Here is an 8,652-nt window from a genome sequence, read left to right as displayed (position 1 = left end):
TTTGTGTTGTTAGATCTGTATTTTGTGTTGAGACACCAGTTTTGATATATAAATTGTTGAAAGCACTGTTTTTAATTGCTATAGTGTTGATTAGGGTAAGGCACTAAAGTGTATTTACTGCACTGTACTGTCGACTGAAAACAGATAGAAGTGTGTATGACCCCTACATACTGTTTTTGGGGTTGGTACATAGGAAGTGCTGTGTAAAATGTTTTTTGTTATGCTTAAAGTAATTATAGTTGATTGTATTAAAAAAGACATAGGAGCTGGTAACTCTGTTAGGATTTTTGATTTGCCACAGTTTTAATTTTAAGCTCTGATTTTTTTGGTCCAATATATCCCTGTATTTTTATAAATGTATAACTGGTTATTGGAAAAAAATTATATCTTTAACGATTTGATAAAATATATCGAAACTAGATCACTTACGAATTAGTCTATTTAAATGGTTAGTGAACTAATAGGGTGAGTATTGAAGTTCCATGCTTTGTGAAGAATATTGCCATAAATTAGGTGGGAGATATCCGCACATATTTTATAATAGTTGGCAAGTTCGTGTACATCTGTATTTGAGAATAAGTACCTTGTATCAGTTAAAAAATTGGATGTTTTTACGAGCTTGTAAGATGTAATTTCTCTTTTATGTAAAGTTTTTTTTCTCGTTAAAATCCGAAACAAGTACTAGCTTGTGAAACAATTGTAAACACCATATGATCTTAATACGGATAGTAAGCAATAGAGAATGAAAAGTTATCCCTTTTATCGTAAAGTTGTAGTTTTCGGTCTACATTTATTGATATGAATACTGTGATCAAGTTTATAATCAGTATTCATTCTGTTCAACGAAAGTTCTGCAGGATATATAGGAGCGTAGCTAAGATGTTCAGAAGCCGTCTTTAGAATTCTTTAAAATGCGATACACCCAAAGAAAGGCTATGCATTTTTATGTTTTGATATAAAGTTGCTTTATATGTGTATATGATGAAATAATGTAAAATTATTCATTCTAATCTACCAGTTCTTAGGAGATTATTCACACTGAAAACTTTATTGTTTCTATTGCATTTCAGTATTATTTTCAGTGTTATCTCCCTTACCTCATATGAACATGGATTATATGGAAAGCCATGTGTTAATTTCTGCGTACTATAACATTTTAAACAAAAAATAAAAAACAAAAGGATGTAGTCTTTCCAACCATCAATCACATTTTGCATGATTCTTAGCTGGAGTGTTACATAAGCATGAACAAGCAACGGGTCTAGGGCAGGGTCCTGTAAAGCAATCCCCCACTTCCCGAAGCTTTGAGCATCTGAGGAATTGGAGGGGCGTTTTTGAACTTGTAAAACTTAATAATTAACTATATTTTCGAGTTAATTGTAATGACTATTTCGCTTAATCTAATCATCATAAGTGTGATTATGAGGATTTATGTCCTAAATTCACTGCATTCAAACAAACATAAAGCATTTATTTGCGAAACTTGCCATAATTTTCTATGAAAATAAGACACAAAGACAAAGTATTGATCAGGCACGATGACTCGTTTAATAAACTATACAAATAAACTAAATGTCCCAGAAACATTGATCTCTTCTAGTCCCGCACTTCGGCTGTCCGAAATTACAGAACTCAAGCAGCATTCTATAAATATAAATTGAATATCGGCATAAATATTCAAATACGCAGAAATTATATTAAAAATGCATTAAATCCCCCCCTCCCCCCCCCCAAAAAAAAAAAAAAAATTTAAAAATTTGTCTACAAACGTGTGTGTAGTAGTCGAGTGGTCACCGCCCTAACTTCGATAAATATAAAATATTGATTGGGGGTTTTTATGGTCTTAACTATCCTTACGGATCTCGCACGGCCGCCCTTACGGGGATTCTGTTAGCAATGCCGGTTAGTAGTAGAAGGTAGCGGAGCCCAGCCTTCGGGATACCTGACCGAAGAACTCAGTCAGAGTATGTCCTACTAGCGGCTGGGCTGCTGTGTTGACGCTCTGGCCTAGTCCCAGACCCCACGTGGGTCCGAGAGCGTTTCCCCACTCTGTTTGGAAGTACGTCAACGTGTAGAGTGAAATACAAAATCTTGAACCTTTATATACCCGATCTACCAAAACTGGTTCTATTTATAAACCCGTTTTAGAAATTACTGCGCGGACTGCAAATAAATATATTTATGTCCTAAATTCACTTCGTTCAAATGAACATAAAGCATTTATTTGCGAAACTTGCCATAATTTTCTATGAAAATAAGACACAAAGACAAAGTACTGATACTATCAGGCACGGTGACTCGTTCGACGTATAGAGAAAGCGTTAGATTACAAGCCTAACTTCATACAGACAGATAAACGTTTGTCTAAATTTTCTTGCACGTAACCGTCCTTTGCAGACACAGATCACCATCTACTATGAGCTTTAAATACCCTGTCCGAAACATGATTAGCTGCGACCGAGGCTCCCCATGACCTAAAACTATGCAAACCGAACTTCTTAGCATCCAAACCTAGCTCTGAAAGTGCAATCTTAATTAATTCTCTAGCATGTGTGTAAGAAAGCTTTTCATTACTTCTTCTCAAAATAAAAGAATTAGATTTCTTGAGAAAAGTTACAGATCTAAATATATACATATTAGAACATAATTGAACCTTAGCCATGTTAAGATACCTCTTCAAAACATCTACTGGACAAAATAATCAAGTTTGAAATCACAAGGTTTTTACCATTTCTGTAACAATCCGTTTTGCTATTTTGAATAAATATATCTACATGAGTTTCAAAAAAGTGATATGCTTAGCTTTAATGTTACATAATTCGTCGTATCTAAGAAAATCTAATGTCCTTCAAGGAACTAGAATCTATATGCTTTTAAACAAGTCTGTCGTAATAAATGAATCGACTGGAACTTTTTTCGCAATTGGTCTAGCCAAAATTCTCTTTGAAGCTTCCACCACGTTTTTAACTAACTCCGAATTGCATGGATTACATACGCCTGCTGTATTGTGCGCCCAGTTAATACTATAAAATGTAGATTCTACGGAACTAAAATGATTTCCTGATCCCTACTAAATGTTGTAAATATAAACTAACGTAAATGTCACTGCAAGGAAGCACTGAAGTTATCTCAGGGTAATTGATGGTCCATTTAACAAAACTTTTGAAACATCCGATGTATTTTTTTATTTGTTTTTAACTAATATATGAATAAAATATAATTAAGTTTTAAAACTTTACCGTTTAGAATCCATATCAAAAAACGGTCCAGTGACCAACAAAAAAGACCAGTGTCCCAAAATAACATAACATCCGTCCTGTGACCAGTATGCACAAAATGTTCAGTGACTCTATTCTCAGAAAAGCCCAGTGACAGCATACAAGAAACACAAGTCTGAAATCAAATAAAAACAATTAACGTCTTGAAGCGTCAAGTTTAACAGTCAGTACTTTTCCAGTGAAATTTCCTTTCGCAAACAAGGAATTTGTATTATTTCCCGTAGAGAAAATTCGATCAGTTTCGTGAAATTCTAAAACGTCCATTACGTATTCTCTATACTCGTAAACTGCGTCAAATAACAAAGGACAAAACAGCGAAGAGGGTCACTTAGGTGACCGTTATACATTATGCTAACATCCAGAACGATACGTTTAGTTTCCCTTTTAAAAGTTTGACTGCTTTACACTATATTCACTGGTAGTACGTTCACACTCAGAATCAAAGTGCCCGAGGCTTTGCATTTCACTACATGATTTACTGCTTTACTAATCATAGCAACTGGTGGGACTAACCAGTTGTTCTCCTGTGCCCAGTTGCAAGTAAATGCGTCAATGCACCCCGAACCCGGATTCCAATACAAAGAATTAAATCTGGGTAATTTAGTGTTATCCGTATTTGCAAACCTATTTATTGTATATTGACCCCAAATTCCTTGTAAAAAATAGAAAAAAATCATCTGAAATACGCCAGTCGTCTACATTAACTATTCTACTAAGCATGTCAGCTTGATCATTGAATTCCCTGAGAATCCATCTAACGAAAATAGTAACAATACTAAATTTACAACATTCAAAACATTCAAAAATTGATAAAGTTAACGTCTGTAACTCGTGATTCATACTCCTCTTATGAACTACACTAACGGCATTTTTATTGTGAGTATAAAAAGAAACTGTACTAACTTTTAAGTAAACTTATAAAACTGTATAAATACAATTCAATCGCTTTTACTTTTCAAATTGCACCTGATTTCCCTTAAATTTAGAAGTATTTTCTGACTTTCTAACATGCTTCACAAGATTATCAGTGATATCGGAAAAGTTTTCTCTTTCCCGGACAACTTATTATTCATATAGGAAGTTAACAAAGAAAAGAGATCAGCGTTGGACACCTCGTGCTCCAATTTACCTTTCTTTTCATCCACACTTTTTCTCGCTTCTTTCGTGCTTTTTCTCCTCCTTATTTCGTTCCAGGAATTTTCTACCAACAATTCTGAAATAGGGCACTGCCTTTCCGGAGCTAATTCTATTTCATTCTCAATCTTCGAGTCTGACATAGCCATAAATTTGTCTACAAATGTGCGTAGTAGTAGTCGAGTGGTCACCGCCCTAACTTCGATAAATATAAAATCTTGCGCAGTTCCTTTATATACCCAATCTACCAAAATATGTTCTATATCTTTATAAACCCGTTTTAGAAATTACTGCGCGAACTGCAAACAAATATATATGTATGGGTGATACACAGCCTGGATCTTATTTAGATTCTCGGATACATGTACCTGCCATTCATAGAAGTTTATTCTTGGAATTGTTGTACTCAATTAATACTAAGCTACTTGTATTTTTGACGTATGAATAATTCTTATTAACAGTATCTCAAAGGTGCTAATGTCCTGCTCGACACATATATGACAAAACTGCCCAATTTTTACTCGGGCTGTTGTCCATGATGCGATTAATGAGTCATGCTAGTGTACAAAGTATCATAAAGATCCCATTTAAAGACAAATCATACTATTGTTTATGCGCATTGTATGGCGCAAACTATTATATCGTCGCTTTTTGTGCGAAATTTGCGATTTATCTCCCTTTGACCGTAGAAGCAATAAGACGTCGAGATTCAAGGGCCGCTTTGGAAAATCTTCCGTAAATGCCAGGAGTCCGTCCGTTTGTCCGTGTGTCATACACAAACTCAAACGAACTCCGAGGAAACTTATACCAAATGTTATTAATACTTAGACTTTGATAATCAGCATTGTCCGATAGTTTTAGAGGGAAATCAAGGGAACCAAGGTTAGAGGGAGTTATGTCTGTTTGATTATCAAACATTTTAGCAAGGATCGGATGGGAGATATGGAACAATGTTCTTTTCTTGGAGAATGTAAGCTAGTTTTCCTAATCCCGACAAGATGTTTTAATGAGTAATATTAAAGATAGTCTCGTATTATTGCAAATAAAGCATAATTTGTTAGTACATTTACTGAGGTAAAAATATAGAAAAAGTTTCATGCAGAGTATCCAATCCAGGCGCGGATTCAGAGGGGCTGATCAGGCGAATGTTCCTCCCTTGATATTTGAGGATATTTTTTTTTGTATGAAATCATGATTGTCCGTCCATTTGCAAAAACAAATCTATGCAGTATCAGAGTAGGAACACTGGAAAAATAATATAGCCTTACAATCAGGATGAATGTTTACCGACAAGGATGGCCTGCCAATTTATTTTCTTTGATTCTAGGATCAAATTTTCTGTCCTGCCCCTTTTTTTTTTAGAAAACTTTTTTCTTCTGCATAGAGCGCCGAAATATTATTTAATGTAAACGAAAAATATTAGGACAATAATATATCATGCCTTTTTATTTCTTGAAAATTTCAATCCTGAATTTTATTTCAAATTTGACACAAAGTACGCCACAAGAATACAAACTGTACAAGTACATATGGGAGGTGCACTCTCTCACATGTATTTTCGCTCCGAAACATCGATCCAAGGAATTTGAGAAGCGTCAACTAGCTCTTGATGGTACGATAGTGTCAGATGCAACTTGTGTAAAGAACCTTGGTGTACACTTAGACAAGTCATTAAGCATGGAACATCACATTTCCGCTGTATCCATTCCATGTTTCCTTAAAATCTGAAAGATTGGCCGAATTTGTTGTTACATTACGGACAGTGCTTGCAAAACTCTAGTGTGTTCTCTTATAACATCGAGATTGGATTACGGCAACTCCCTTTTATATGGCGTGAAATCTATTGCCTTTAACAAGCTTCAAAGAGTTCAGAATGCTGCCGCCAGATTGATATCACGGCGCAGGAAATATGACCACATAACACCTGTGTTGGTTACCTGTTCAAATCCAATGTCAATATAAACTTATCTTATGCGTTTTTAAAGCACTGCATGGTATAGCTCCAGAATATCTCTAAGAGCTTCTGACTCTATACCGCCCATCAAGATCACTACGCTCCCAGAATTCTGTGACACTTGAAACGGCAAGAGTGAAAACAAAATCGTACGGTGATCGTACGTTCGACAAGGCAGCTGCCACTTTATGGAACAATCTTCACAGTGAACTACGAGTTTAAGACAATATTAACAATTTTAAATCCAGATTGAAAACTCATCTTTTTAAGCAGCTTATGGTGATCTTTTATAAAATTTGACGTTATTATGTTTTATTGATGTTCAATTTTATCACTGGTATTTTTAACACAGTAATGTTATGTCTTGGATTTTTATTTTTAAATGGTAATATGTTTTTATTGTTTTTAATTCTTATTTCATTTAAATGATAAAATATTAATATATAATCTGTTTTCTAGATATTTTTACTTTTGCCATTTTTTTAAAATTAATTTTAGATTCAGTAATTATGTTATATTTTTATACTATTTAAATAATGTTTTAATACTTTATTATGTTTTAATTACATAGTTTGTAAAATTTTTCTTTTTTGATTTCACAAATTTCTATATCTAAGATACATAATCACGGTTCTGAATAATATTTTTATTTTCATTTTCTTTTGTATAATTTTAGGTGTTGATTACTACGTACTTTGTATTGTATATCATTTATATGCTGTAAAGCGCTTAGAGTAAATGTAGCTTCGATTGGCGCTATACAAATATTGTAAATAATAATAAATAATAATAATAATGTAAAAATACTTCACCGGCGGCTGTTCTGCAATAGTTTCTTCCTATTGTACAGTAAAAATGATCCACGTACATTTGTAAATGTTGAACTTTAGATCCCGATATGTCATTCACTATTGAAGTATTATAAATACACATTGTGGTACTACGGGGCGCCGAATGGGAGTCTTGTGGTTTTGTACCCAAAATTCAATTTTGTACAGACAAAAGTGAATTTTGTTCAACAAAAATGAATTCTTATTAACAAAATTTATAACATACTACAAATTTTCAATTTTGTGAGACAAAAGTCTACTTTGTGTCACAAAAGTCAATTTTGGAAGACATAATTGAATTTTGTCACAAGTCTTTTTTGTATGCAAATTAGTTTACGAATCATTTGGATATGCAAATAAATTCTCTCATCACGATTTTGTAAGAAGGTTTCTCATTGGATAAAGTAACAGCGGGTCTCGCAAACGCAGATTTCCGATTACTTCGGGCAACGCAGGACGGTTAAGGCAGTTTCAAGTGAAATAAAAAAAAATCTTTTAATTTGCATTCTACTGTAAAACTGTTTTGAAATTACTAAAATTGCTATTATACGTTTTCTGAGATTTGTTTGATAAAACAGATTGTAAAATACGTGATTTTCCTTGATTTTGAGTGGAACAGGTCGGGCGAGATAAAAAACCGACATAGTACGTGTCTAACTTTCGTTTCCCTTTCGTTTACAAATGCTCAAATGTTCTATCATTAGATTCAAAATTAAGTGACACAGTGGGTTATACGATTACGATATCCGCTATTTCACTTATTTCACCTAAGTGCTTTATTATAACTGTGCACATTCGTGCCTTACCTACTGTATTGCAGTGAATGCTTTAAGTTTGTAATACACGTGTACATGATGCTGCACATTTTGAATTCATTTGCACATCCAAAGGATTCTGTAAACAAATTTGCATATAAAATTGACTTTTATGACACAAAATTGAATTTAGTCTCACAAAATTGAATTTCCCAATAAATCGAAAGTAGAAAAATCGCGTATTTTAAAAGCTGTTTTATCAAACAAATCTCATAAAAAACGTACAATAGCAATTTCAGTTATTTCAAAACAGTTTTACTGTAGAATGCAACTTAAAAGATTTTTTTTAATTTCGCTTTATACGGCCTTAACCGTCCTGCGTTGCTCGAAGTAATCGGAAACCTGCGGTTACTATATCCAAAATCGAGTTGAGACAATTCATTTGCATATTCAAAGGATTCTGTAAACTAATCTGCATACAAAATTGACTTTTCCCCAAAACTTCAAAGTTCCGTTAAACAGGAATTTATATCGGTTGCAACAATAATAATTATGAAAATTTGTTTTTATTCAATTAAATGAACATTATTTGAAAACTATGAGCTAACAGATACGTGAAATGTGCGTGTAATACAAAAGATTTTATGCTGTGTTTAATCCATGGAGATCAAAAGCCGGTATTTACATTTAATAATCGCAGT

General features: G+C 33.6%; 1 long non-coding RNA gene and 1 pseudogene across 1 annotated transcript; both read right to left on the bottom strand.

Moving 5' to 3' along the window:
* Positions 1 to 1,525: 1,525 nt before the first annotated feature.
* Positions 1,526 to 7,248, bottom strand: LOC148615172 (uncharacterized). The gene is made up of 3 exons (XR_015923836.1): positions 7,179 to 7,248; positions 3,240 to 3,393; positions 1,526 to 1,644 (listed from the first exon to the last, which is right to left on the bottom strand). It is a non-coding gene; the product is annotated as an uncharacterized LOC148615172 (long non-coding RNA).
* On the bottom strand, positions 3,557 to 4,555 carry LOC148615173 (uncharacterized; annotated as a pseudogene).
* Positions 7,249 to 8,652: the final 1,404 nt, after the last annotated feature.

The sequence above is a fragment of the Perna viridis genome, chromosome 6, assembly GCF_037379345.1.
Source record: "Perna viridis isolate PV_CMFRI_1.1 ecotype Kerala chromosome 6, ASM3737934v1, whole genome shotgun sequence".
In the NCBI taxonomy this organism is placed as follows: Eukaryota; Metazoa; Mollusca; class Bivalvia; order Mytilida; family Mytilidae; genus Perna; species Perna viridis.
This window is presented reverse-complemented; position numbering and strand designations above follow the sequence as displayed.